The 14295-nt window shown below is 39.0% G+C and overlaps 1 protein-coding gene across 2 annotated transcripts in view; it reads right to left on the reverse strand.

Moving 5' to 3' along the window:
• The window catches only part of pappab (pregnancy-associated plasma protein A, pappalysin 1b), a 222641-nt gene that overhangs the window by 78582 nt on the left and 129764 nt on the right, over positions 1 to 14295 (reverse strand). The window lies entirely within an intron of this gene.

Raw genomic sequence — 14295 nt, forward strand, 5'->3', positions numbered from 1 at the left:
ATCCATCAAGAGAGATAGCAGCAAAATTAGGAGTGGCCAAATCAACAGTTTGGTACATTCTGAGAAAATAAAAAATGCACCGGTAAGCTTTGCAACACGAAAAGGCCGGGTGATCCACGGAAGACAACAGTGGTGGATGATCGTAGAATTCTTTCCATGGTAAAGAAAAACCCCTTCACAACATCCAGGGAAGGCCACTCTCCAGGAGGTAGTCCAAGTCTACCATAAAGAGAAGACTTCACAAGAGCAAATACAGAGGATTCACCACATGGTGCAAACAATTGATAAGCCTCAATAGAAAGGCCAGATTAGACTTTGCCAAAACACATCTAAAAAAAATCCAGAATGATAGGAAGAAAAAGTAAAAAAAAGGCTTGGAATGGCTCATGGTCCTAAGCATACCACATCATCACGATGGAGGCAGTGGAATGGCATGGGCATGCATGGCTTCCAATGGCACTGAGTCACTAGTGTTTATTGATGATGGGACAGAAGACAGAAGCAGCCGGAATAATTCTGTAGGATATAGGGATATAGTCTGCTCAGACTCATGACCCAAAACATACTGTGAAAGCAACCCAGGAGTTTTTTAAGGGAAAGGAAGTGCAATATTCTGCAATGGTAGAGTCAATCACCTGATCTCAACCCGATTGAGCATGCATTTCACTTGCTGAAGAAAAAACTTTAGGTAGAAAACCTGCGAACAAACAACAACTGAAGACAGCTGCAATAAGGTCCTGACAAAGCATCACAAAAGGGAAACCCAGTGTTTTGTGATGTCCATGCATTTCAGACTTCAAGCAGTCATTGCCTGCAAAGGTTTCTTGACAAAGTATTAAAAATATTTTTTTTATTTATGATTGTGTTAATTTGTCCCATTACATTTTAGCCACTTTAATAAGGATAATTAGAGAAAAATGTATGGAAAGATGGTAGGCTATGTTGGATATTATTTTTTTCCTAATAAAAAAACAGTAATTTTATTAATTAGATTTTATTACTAAGGCTTGTAATACACCTATTTAGGAAGTCATATAAGGAAGAGGGTGTATTTTGTTGAAATGACAAAAGCAATATAAAAATGCAGATATTTAATTTGAATAATGTTCAGTATGACATTTTACCTACATATAGAATTTGCAATCCTACATTTTACTTATCCCTCCCTACAAACTCCATTACCACAGGTAAGACACTGTAGATGTGTTCAATGTATTTGTTGCAGTCCTTTATCGTCAGTTTCTCAAGCCAAAACGTTCTGATAGCAATAACACCTCATCTTCGCTTGTCAGCTTGGCCCGCTTACAAACAACTGTTTTCAGTTCATTCCAACATTTTCTATTGGATTCAAATCCGGCAACCTAGTGGAAACAAAGAGAGAAAGTTAGATATAATCTACTTCTACAGTAGGAGGGGTTCATGTGTTGTTTAACTGTGTTGGAATAATGTGTACACTATTCTACAGTACAGTACTTACTAAGCTGGCATCTTAACCCAGTTTAGGCCTTCATTTACGATGTAGTTCCATGCAGAAGTGTGGTTTGGTTCATTGTCTGAATAAGAAGAAGAAAATACTTTAAAATGTATGTATACATTAGTGTACTGTAACAGTCAATGCAAAATAATACATACAAAGAGGCATTGACATAACATAACTTTGGTGCTGTGGCCTACATGCCTATACTTCAAAAGAAACAATGTTGTCCCAGAAAGGCATCTCTGATGTAAGGTCCAACACATCCCTAGATGATTTCTTCTTCAAAAACCCATAAGCCATAATACCTAAATTAGGAGGAAACAACAAATGATTATCATTAATTTAGAAAAATTATAGTGCAAAAATATATAATTTAGCATTTAATTATCTTTATCCTTAATTAAAATTACCTTCTAAAATCACATAGGGGCTTCATCCCAGAAGAGAAATTGCACACCACTCATGGAGTTTAAGTAGATGCTTCGGAGACCGCTAGGGTGATCTTCTACTAGGTTTTCTGTAGCCATTTTTTTGCAAATTGCTTAAGGGCAACTGTGGTTTCATCGTTAAAGATGAATTTCTCATGATCTCCGTTTGTGTTACGACTCATTGGATTTAAACTTAATGTTCTGTACATGTTGCAGTAAATACTACAGTAGTTAGTACCCAGCAACATTTAAGCCTAGACAAAAACATTCTTACCGAGCTTTTCCGTAACTCCACTCAACTTCCTTTTGATTTTGATAAAACCGATGTAGATTTTATTCCTTGATAAAAGCAGATCCGTAATCTCCTGTGTGGATCGCTCATCATTTTCCCTCATTTGGAAATCGATGGATAGAATGGTCTTGCTGGAAACAGAATACAAAAGCAATGTAAAAATATGTTCCATAAATCCCTACAGGTTTGACGTTACATTTCTCCAAAGATATTTGTTAACATTAATAAGGCTATAACTGTAGCATAGGACTGTAGCTTACCTGGTCATTTTGCCGGGCTTCCATGTTCAGTGTTTGACTGGAGTGTGATGATAGTGTTGTCAAATAGTAGGATCATTGACCGTAATTCCAATGTCTAACTGAATTTTCGAAATGGCTCTAGTAGATCTTCCATTCCACCTCCAAGCCTTAATCTGTTCACCTAAATCAAAGTGAAATCAAGGTCATGGTGCCAAGTCGCCTATAGTGCTGTGTTTAAAAGACTGGGGTGTATACCAGTGAGTAAATGGCGGCGCCGGTGTTTTGCCGCTTTTCTCCTTATCTCAATTTGCAGTCGAAGTGAGTGCGTCCAGTGCCTATCTGCTCGTGTATAGTCTTGTTATTTCCTTCCAGCAGAAGTACGGTGCGTTGTTTCTACAAATACTGAATCTAATATCTACTGTTTTGTCTCCATTACCTCATGTAAGTACCGCTTATTAGGTGCATGGTTTTACCTGATTGTATTTTTGTTGGTGCTTTCTTGTTCGCTTAAAATTAGGTAACATAGTTCGATTGTCACGGGGCGGTGAGCAGCAGCGCCACCCTGCCATATATTCTCAAGTTCCCATATCACACGAACACATCCCGGACTGTCACATGTTTCCAATCTTTCACACCAGGTCCAAATTGAAATCATTTGTATGTGTTTAAATGTTTCCCATCTGCTCCCCACATTGTGGATCATTGTTGCTGTTATGTTTGTTCGTTTATCGGTGAGTGTTGCTTCTTTGTACTGTTGAAGTTTGCTAGTTGAGACGCGTTGTTGCGCACCTCTCTTTTCATCAGTGTATTATTTATCGTTGTCCGTTCGTGTTCGGTTTTGTTTGTTTTTTATTAAACTCCACGAACGAGAGAAATGCCTGCACCTGGTTCCTTAACCAACACTACACCACAACTAAAACATTAGATTGATAAAGAATCGACTGCCTGTTAGCTGTTTTTGCAATCTAAACATTTAGCTAACGGTAGCTGCTAACGCACGTGCATAGGCTACACTGTCAGAGTTATCATTGCTACCATCCATATTGGATTGGGCTCTGACAAATATAAGTCAGAGCTGCACTATAAAGTTTAGATTTCTTAACCAATTTCAACCCTTGAATTTAAAACTACTAATTTTAATCGGTTAGTTGAGAAATATGTTAAAAATTTTATAGTGTGTTTGTCTCCATTAATTTACTTCTACACACAGCCATCATGTCTGTTTGTTGACCATAATTAACCCTTTGGCGCGTACGATCACACCGGTGTGATCAATCTAGAGTGGTCCCTGGAGCGTACGATCACACTGGTGTGATTAGAACGTCATGTTTAGAACGCACCATTAGCATACCTAGCTACAAGTAACGTAACAATGGCTGGTAAAACCGTGCAATTATTTACTCACATTTAGCTCAAACAGTGTTTATAACTTTATTTCCTGATTGTAATTGTTTCAAGACCATACTATGATATTAACCAGGTAGAAAGCATTCAAATCGGGACAAGAAGCGTTACTTACGTACCAACAGACAGCCAACACTAATGCACAAAAACGAATTATATTAGCGACTACTACCGATCAAAACCATTGCAAAAACTTTCTAGAAGTTACGTTCCCCGTTGTATGCATTTTATATAGTTTATTCATTTTCACTGCATTGAATAACTGGTCACGATTTGTTAGCTAGCGGGCAGCTGACGTTTGCTAGCGGTTAGCTGACGTTTTCTAGCTAGCTACAGTTATAAATCAACCAACTTTTGCAGCTCTTAGAATTCGAGTCAACGAGAGAAGCTTGCAATGCAATGCATGTAGTGTTCCTTACCTAGCAAGGTGACTGTTCAAATGCTGGCGTGAATTCAAATGCTGCAGAGTACTGAAGTCACGTGCAAAAAAACTCACGCTGGGGGGTCGGTAAGGAATATTTGAAACTCACGCGTGAAAAGGTTAACTTGTTTATTTTTATACAGGACCATTTAGTGATGTCGAGTTACTGGAGTAAAAGAAAGAGAATATTGAAGGGTGTTCAAAAGGACTTACAGGAATTAGCAGCTGCATATTTTACTTTGCCAGGTGCTGTTCCAAACTACAACTAGTGTGCACACTGACAGTAGAAGTGAAGAGAATATTGTTGCAACTGATGGGCAAACTACAGTTACTGTGGCACAAGCAACAACAGACCATGTAGGATGAGTCTTGTACTAAAAGTCCAAGCACTGAAGAAGATATTGAAGATGAAGAGGAGAACTTGAGGACCAAATTGGCAGAATGGGTAGTTAATAACAAGATAACCCACAATGCACTCTCACAACTACTCCAGATCCCTGCCTAAACACCCGAGAAGCCTTGTGAAGACAAAGACTGAAGTGAAAATAACTGAACTCTCGTGTGGCACATGCCACCACTCTAGAAATGAGCATGGAATAATCACCCAACAGTTACAACTAGAAAAATACTTGCAGTCACTGAAGTCAATATCGTTCCAAATCAAGGTGGATGGCCTCCCACTTTACAAAAGTTGAAATTCCCAGTTTTGGCCAATCCTTGAATTGACAGAAAAACACAAAGGAACTGTCCAGCAAAATAAGCTCCCATTTCTCATTGGGATTTACTTTGGGAAGAAGAAGCCTAACAGTCTACAGTTTTTGGATCCCTTTGTTGAGGAGGCACAGCGGCTGCAACGTGAAGGAATTGCAACGTGCACTTGTGAAAAATGTAAAGGGACACAGTGGATACTATGGATGTGACACAGTACTCCCCACGTTGGGTGCATATCTGGGCAGAATTACCTTCCCTCAAATGGATGCAATCCTAAGGTCTGACAATGCAGTCCCAGGGGATCTCTCTGAAGACATACATCTGTGTGGAAAAACATCACTTGCTTTACTGGCGGTTGGCAGTGTGTCACAGTTCCCACATGATTAAATGCATCTGGTGTGCGTAGGAGTGACCAGGAAGCTGTTGCATCTGTGGCTGAAGAGACTAGATTGGCACCCTCGGTAGTAAAGGAGATCTCCTGGGTTATTTTGACCCTCAGAGCTCATGTTCCATGTGAATTTAACAGAAAGTCCAGGTAAAAGGATGAATTCAGACCTCCTCTACACTGTACCAGTCGGCCTGAAGTGGCTTGTATCAACTGAATTGTACAACTTCATGCTTATAGCAGTTGCCAGGACTACTCTTGAGTGTGTCTGTGAGCAGATCATGCAGACTATGCCCACAGCCTCTTGGTTGTTTTTGGTGACCACTGCAACAAATGTTATGGACAAGAAAATCTGTCCTACAACATGCATGGATTGGCCAAGAAGCCAAGTTGTATGGCCTCCGCGACAACATCTCGTTTCCCTTTTGAGAACTTTCTTGGTCAAATTAAGAGGCTTCTACTCAAGCCTAATCACCCATTGGAGCAGGTTGCTTGTCAGCAGTCAGAAAAGAAACAACCCAGACCCAACACCTCTAATTGGCTCTGAGGGAGCACAACAACAGACCACTCATTAATGGACTAGCCATGGCACAGCAATTTGAGAAGTTATACTTAGAAAAACATAATTTTAAAGGGGCCAGAGAAGACAACTTTGTGTTGCTGCAAAGCACGAACTTCGCAGTTATGCAGAATGTGGTCACTGATGATGTTGACAACATAATCTACAAGTGTTTCAGAAAATTAACAGACTTTTTTCACATATCTATTGCAGTCTTCAAAGATTGACCTTCTTTACCTTTCTGGATTACCAGATCTTCTTCACTTCACCAAAACTACTAATTTGCTGAAGAAATACACTGTTCTTCCTTGCCAGGATGGATATGTTGGCTTTCCATTGAGACACTCGTAGAGTGTAGAAAATGGTGTTGAATGTAAAATAACCCCCTCCTATTTTGCATTAGCTTGCATTTTCAGAGCTAGTATGTTCACAACCTCTCAAGTAAGCCCCACACACCCACAAGCAGATCACCCCCGGGCCCTTCACACATGTTAGATGTATTGATGAGTAAAGTAGACAGCTAAGCGACCTTTGTGTAGATATGTTAACATATTCTTGAACCACAATAGCTGGTTCTTGGTAAGTCTAGATACCTGAAAGAAACTCTGTGGTAAACATAAGCTTAAGAGAATTTTATGTTTTGTTCTACAACAGACACACACGCAATAATATTTTTTTCCCCAAACTAAGGTTTCATGGGGGACAGTTCTTTACTGTGTTTAAACATCGCTGTGTCCGTAGGTGGCACTGTAGCGAATGTGAATTGAATGCGAGACAATCGGCATGTTGCCCTATACAATTAGGGAGGGGCCATATTTGTTCACACAAGACAAGAATGCAAGCTAGCTAGTAATCCCACGTTTCAAAGTAGTGATGGGAAAACCGGATCATTATAGTGACTTGGTTCTTTAAGTTCTTTATGCTTTAAGGGCCATTGAGACGTTGATTTACTGTGAAAGGATGAGAGTGCGACTACCCCGTGTTAAATAGTGGTTAGAGATGAGGACTACAAAACAACAGGTCCTACGTTTGACTCCCGTCACAGTCAAAATGAATTATGCCTTTGGATTTGTTCAGGAGAACAATTCTGGTTACAACCTTCAGTAGCTACGTTATAGGAAGCCTAAAATAAAACCGTTCTGGTGGAAATTCGAATTATGCATTCTGATTTGTTCAGGATAGACAAAAACTTCGCTGGCTACACAGTTCTTTCGTCTTTTTACTTGACAAAAAAGTCAGTTATCAAAGCCATACAGTTCACAGATGTTATTTGTGGAGGAGGTAAACATAATAAGAAACATTAGTCAGTCTAACACAATGCTTCATGGTGTCTAGCAAAATATTACTGGCTAATAAGCTTTTAAAACGGCCAGTGATTAAGGAAAGGAGTGACGTTTTTTTGTTTGGGCGCCAGGCAGGTAGTTACCCTGCTGATAGAGTAAAAGGAAGAAGGACCCCTACAAGACCGACACACATCAGCTGCCTAGAGACTGCCTAGAGTGTAGCTTGTTCACCAAATATTCAAAGAGAACAGCTAATACACTGCCCTATTCACCCTTATACATAAACAGTCACATACAATAATAAGTTAGATGATAACACTTCCACAACATACATTAAATAACCTGATCATAAACATCCACCCTTTGCAATAAATTGTAAATTGTCCCAAAGTCTCTAGGCCAATTTGATCAATATTTACCCTGCCCCATGCATTCACTACATTCTGTAACGGTCCCAGCCTGAGGGGACCATTCCACTTCATGTTTTCTGTTTGTCCTTGTCTTGTCCTTGTATGGTCTTTCCTGTTCTTGTTTCAGTCAATCAGTATATTCCTTTCACCTGTGTTTAGCCCCCTCCTGTTTCTGTTCTCCTCATTAGTCTGTGTATTTAGTTTAGCCATTTTCTCCCTGTTGCTGTCGGTCATTGTGCTTGTCATGTTTTATGTACTCCTGAACTCCTGAGTATTTCGTAGTGCCTGGCACTCGGTTTTGCTTTTGTTTAAAAGGAAATGCCTCAAAATGTTGCGCCTGCCTCCGTCTCTATGAAACATGACAAATTCCAAGTTGTTACCACAAAAATTATGCACAACTAACAAATTCCATCAATGTAGATACACGTTAGTTCCCATATATAAATCCATTAAATCCCAACCCCTCTTCCTCATGCATCAGAGTTGTCCCAGAGCTGATACACTGCAGTCCTTTTTGCAACAATGTGACCCCAACCTGGGAAGAACCATACAGTTATGGTCTAGTAATCGTTCTCTGCTCACTATATCCCGGTCTTCTACAGCTTGGGTCATTGGTTTTGTCCTCTGGACACCAAAAAAGAAACGTTAGTCAGTTTAATACAATGCTTAATGGTGACTAGCGAAATATTCAAACTTGGCGTGATGTTAATGCGTGATACAATGATCTAATGTCAAGACGCTATACCAACACTCAGCAGATGTATTGTTCTGTGGCATAGTGGTTAAAGACGTAGACTTTAATGTGGGAGACATAGGTTTGAATCCATTGAGGGCAACAACATTCATCACTTTGAATTGCGGGCCGGATGAACTACACTTTTCTGGTTAGTTTGGCATTGTACCGTTTTGACATTGTCAATTTATTGTCTACTGTACTTCCACAGGCTTTGGCTAGTTGGCTGAAAGAACTCTTGGCTGAAGAGTAGCTGCAGTTTGCTGGGGCAACTGGGGAAATTATGTCTGATATGGAAACTGACCCTGGTGGATTTTTGGTTTCCTTTCCAAGCTGGCGCTCTGCTGAGTTTGAGTCTCGATCAAATCAGCTGACAAATGAAGGAAAGCCAACCGCTCTTACGGGGAGAAGAGGTGTCACCAAAACAAAAACTGTTTACCACCACCACAGCCCTACCCTGGACACCTGATTGCTCAGGAAATTTAAAGAGAAGAGAAGCTGTGTTTTACAGGGCAGCTGAGGACATGTCGGATGTGGAGACTGGATTTTTGGTTTCCTGATATAATTTGCTGATCAGCAAAGGACACTTGAACTGGACTGATTTTGTGCACACACACACACACACACTCTCACTCAAGATTAATTTGCTGCTACCAGACACTCAACTTTACTTTCTATTGTTTTACATTTTTTATATATTTTTTTAGCCTTTCTATTGGTGCATTGTTAGTATTGTTAGTATTGCCTAAAGGTTTTTATTCACATTGACTATTTTCTATTGTTACTTTGCTTTGCTGGAACCTGCAAGTAAGAGTTTTCACTTAGTGCCAATAGTCAAGTATCTTTAGTCACATTTGTAATTTGTAATATTATAGGTAACATTTTCTTGATACCCTGTTAAATAGTTTTATATATATTGGCAGCCAAAAGTTTGGAATAATGTACAGACTTTGCTGTTTCGAAAGGAAATTGATACTTTTATTCACCAAAATGGCATTCAACTGATGATCACAAAATTAAGTCAGGACATTACTGATGTAAAAAATACAATTGTGCTCAAAAGTGTGTGTTGCCCCCTTTAGCATCAATGACAGCGTGCAGTCTTTTGTAATAGTTGTTTACGGGGCCCCGAATTCTTGCAGGTGGCATAGCTGCCCATTCATCTTGGCAAAATGCCTCCAGATCATGCAAAGTCCTTTGTAGTCTTGCATCAACTGCACATTTGTGATCTCCCCAGAGTGGCTCGATGATATTAAGGTCAGGATACTGTGATGGCCACTCCAGAACCTTAACCTTTTTCTGCTGTATCCACTGGAGGGTCAATTTGGCCTTGTGCTTAGGGTCAGTGTCATGCTGGAAAGATGAAACTCAAATATATATGGCTCTCGAACTGTATGATTACAGCTCAACAGACTCTCTGTGTCACTGTATAGAGCACATAAATACCTAGATGAACCAAAATTGTATACAATTAAACCAAGAGATGATTGTGTTTGGCAACAAAAATAAAAGAACAAGTATTAGTAAAGAGGGCCCTTAAAACGAGGGATCAAGTGTGTAATCATGGTGTTCTGATTCAGACCTCACATTTAACAGTCATATCAAAGCAGTCACCAAAACAGCATTCTATCATCTAAAAAATATAGCCAGAATCAAAGGCTTGGTGTCACAAAAAGACCAAGAGAAGCTCATCTATGCTTTTATCTCTAGTAGGGTTGACTATTGTAATGGCCTCTTAACTGGACTCCTGAAAAAGACTGTAAAACAGCTGTAGCTCATTCAGAATGCTGCTGTTAGAATGCTAACCAAGACCAAGAGAACAGAGCACATCACTCTGGTTTTTAAAACTTTGCATTGGCTTCCAGGCAGTTACAGAATAGATTTCAAAGTGGTGCTTTTAGTTAATAAATCACTGAATGGTTTAGGCCCTGAATACATTTCTGATATGTTTGAAGAATATATACCGAGCAGGGTTCTTAGATCCATGAACACAGGTCTAGTAGAGCCCAGAGTCCAAACTAAACATGGAGAAGCTGGGTTTAGCACCTATGCTGTACACAACTGGAATAAACCACCAGAAGATCTTAGATGTGCCCCAAAATTATCCATTTTTAAATCCAGGTTAAAAACACTTCTCTTTTCATGTGCCTATGACTGAGCACTTAAACTTAACCACACTGTTTAGCCTTATAGCTTTTATGTTTTTATCCCATTTATAATCTTTATATGTTTTCCTATTGTATTTTTTTTATTATTAGGGGTTCAAGCACGAAGTGCTGAAACCCTATTGTTATTGTACAGATTTTTATTATTATTCTTCTGCCGTAAAACGCATCGTGAAGCCCAAACCGTAAGAGCTGGAGCTTTGAAACTTTGGCATATGGTAGTACAAAAATCGAGGAGAGGTTATCAAAATATGAGCCCGATTGGCCCATAGGTGGCGCTATAGCGACCTAAAGCGCGAAAGTGGTCATAACTCCTAGACCGTATGTCGTAGACTCAAGTGTCTTATATCCCTGTAATCCTTGGCTCAAGACGAACAAAACGTATATCTCCGATTTCATTTCCGCCATGATAGATTTTCCGCCATTTTGAATTTTGACAAAAACCTACTTTTGCGAACTAGTCCCTGGATTTTCGCCCGATCGGAACCAAACCAGTGTAGCAATGTTCTATGGAGTCTGAAAATCAATAATTATCAAAAAAAAGTTTAAATTTCGATTCTATGGTCGCTAGGGGGCGCAAAATTAAAGTTGTGGGAGGAGCCTATTTTACTAAAAAGGCTATAACTCAAGAAGTAGTTAAGTAAACTTCACCAACCTTGGTATACATGTGTTAGAAGTCAGTCTGAGGTCACAGTAAAAAAACTGCGTCGATTGGCCACATGGTGGCGCTATAATACGAAAAATAATACGAAAAACGTATAGACACCTGACCGTTTGTCCAAATTACTTGAAATTTGGTATGCAGTGTCTTTCCCCAAGGGGCCATGTATGCCTAAGAGGATATTGGCGTATCTCAAAAAACATGGCCGCCATTGGCCAATGAGATTTGAGCACCTATTAAACCAGGTTGACATACTCTGATCAGAACGAAACTTGGTGGGCATGTTTGGCACAAGGTCCTAGAGGTCTGTAAGAATTTTGAAAGAAATCGGCCACTAGTTGGCGCTAACGAGTTTTAAGGCTCTCTAATCACGTGTTGTTACAAATTTCGTCAAAAAATGCATATCACTTGATAGATCTCTTCATGCTGAAAAACTTTGCCTCAAGAACCACTACTGTCAATCAAACTGTTCATTTAATATTCGCGAATATGTTAAAAACCTACTTTCGCGAACTAGTACCTGGACTTTCGGCCTTTCGGAACCAATTCGGTCTACGATGATTCTCTGGACTCTCTAGATCAATAATTATCAAAAAAAAGTCTATTTTTTCCATTTGCCTGGCTGTAACAGGATAATTTATTCAAGTGGCAGGACAAAATACACTCAAAAGCCAATAAATCCCATAGAAAAACCCCAAACTTCACAAAAAAGTTTTGTGGAGATCAGACAATAGGTGCAACTATAACTGTCAAAAAGCTTTGAAAAACGTACATTTCCAATGCTACAATGCCTGTATTGGCTGTGAATGGACTTTTCCATTTATTATTTCAGTGGTTAAATGCTTGCTAAATAAAACGTAATGTTTTTTGATGTTTGGGTGCTTAAAGCCCTTAACAGCTTGAACCCCGATAAATGCTGCTTGCAGCTTTAATTATTATTATGTTTTCATTTGTTTTGATGTTTTCATTTGAGTATTTGTTTTTATGTTATTGTACTTTCATATATTTTTCTTTGTAAAGCAAAGCTTTGGTATATGAATTGTGCTATATAAATAAACTTGCTTGCTTGCCAGTATTATCGGATAATATGCTACATTCATCTTGCCATTCATTTTCACAAGATTCCCTGTGATTTTAGAGCTCACACACCCCCAAAACATAAATGAGCACCCACCATGCTTCACAGTGGGGATGGTATTCTTTTCACTATAGGCTTTGTTGACCCCTCTCCAAACATAGCACTTATGGTTGTGACCATAAAACTATATTTTGATCTCGTCACTCCAAATTACAGTGTGCCAGAAGCTGTGAGGCATGTCAAGGTGTTGTCGGCATGTTGTAACCAGGCTTCTTTGTGGCATTGGCGCAGTAAAGGCTTCTTTCTGGCAACTCGACCATGCAGCTCATTTTTGTTCAAGTATCATCGTATTGTGCTCTTTGAAACAACCACACTGTCTTTTTCCAGAGCAGCCAGTATATCTCCTGGGGTTACCTGTGAGTTATTCTTTGTATCCCGAACAATTCTTCTGGCAGTTTTGGCTGAAACCTTTCTTAGTCTACCTGACCTTGGCTTGGTATCAAGAGATCCCTGATTTTTCCACTACTTAATAAGTGATTGAACTGTACTCACTGGCATTTGCAAAGTTTTGGAAATCTTTTTATATCCTTTTCCATCTTTATTAAAGTTCCGTTACCTTGTTACACTGGTATTTTGACAGTTTTTTTCTGCTCTCCGTGGTTCAGTGTCTAGCCTGCTCAATGCATCCATGTGAGAGCTAACAAACACATTGACTGTTTATACACAGACACCAATTGCAATATAAAAAGCCACAGGTGTGGGACATTTTATTGCCATTTTCACCTGTGTGTGTCACCTTGTGTGTCTGTAACAAGACCAAGCAATCAAGGGTATATCAACTTTTGATCAGGGCCATTTGGGTGATTTCTCTTATCATCATGATTTAAAAAGGAGCCAAACAACTATGTGATAATAAATGGCTTCATATGATCACTAACCTTAAATAAAATAGTTTTTTTGCATATTTTCAAAATCAATGGCAAAATGTCTGCAAGGGTATGCAATCATATGATCACAACTGTAGCACCAATACTATTTGAAAAATAATTTTTTGATCAAATCTAGACAGGCCCCATTTCCAGCAGCCATCACTCCAGCTCCTTATCTTAAGTAATTATGATACATTTTTTATTTGATCCTACAAAATCACTTAAATTTTTTCCAAACACAGCTGATAGCTATGTGGTTTGTTAAATGAAGCTTAACATTGTGTTTGTGTTTGTTTTTGAGTGGCCACAGCAAACAATAGGCTGGCATGTCTTAAGGTCGATATGAGGTCAAAATGGCAAAACATTTATGTCTTTCTCTAGACACTTGTCAGTTAATCGTTGTTTTGAGGATTGAAGGCTATACAATGCTTGAAATTGCAAAAAAAAAAATATTTCATACCAAGGTGTAGACTACAGTCTTCACAGACCAAGGACATCTGGTGTTGAGCACGTAGAATTCAATTTATGCTGCCATCTGAGGACATGTGAGGTGTCTGTTTCTCAAACTAGAGACTGATAACCTTAGCCTCTGGTTTCTTTTATCTGTGGGCCTTCCACATCTTTTCTATCCTAATAACAGCCTGTTGCCCTTTGAAGACTGTAGTGTACACCTTTCTATCAAATCTTCAGTTAATGGGCAATTTCAAGATTTGTATAGCCTTCAATCTTCAAAACATGTATTAACATGTTTCTAGAGAAAGCTGTTTTCTTTTTTGCAATTTTTGACCTAATATTGACCTTAAGATATGTTGGTCTATTGCATCCTAACCCTAACTCAAACATAAAGACAATATTAAGTTTAATTTAACAAACCAAATAGCTTTCAGCTGTGTTTGATATAAAGGGAAATTTATTTCTAGTATCAAGTTTGCCATTTAGCATGATTACTTAAGGATAAGGTATTGGAATGATGGTTGCTGGAAATGTGGCCTGTCTAAATTACTGATGGTGCTGTATTTTTTACATCAGTAATGTGTTGACTATACTTTGAATGCCACATTCTTGTGTGAGAACCTGCAAACAAGCATTTTTACTTTAAACATAATTATTTGCATCTTTA

Source organism: Esox lucius, chromosome 13 (assembly GCF_011004845.1).
Source record: "Esox lucius isolate fEsoLuc1 chromosome 13, fEsoLuc1.pri, whole genome shotgun sequence".
Classification (NCBI taxonomy): Eukaryota; Metazoa; Chordata; class Actinopteri; order Esociformes; family Esocidae; genus Esox; species Esox lucius.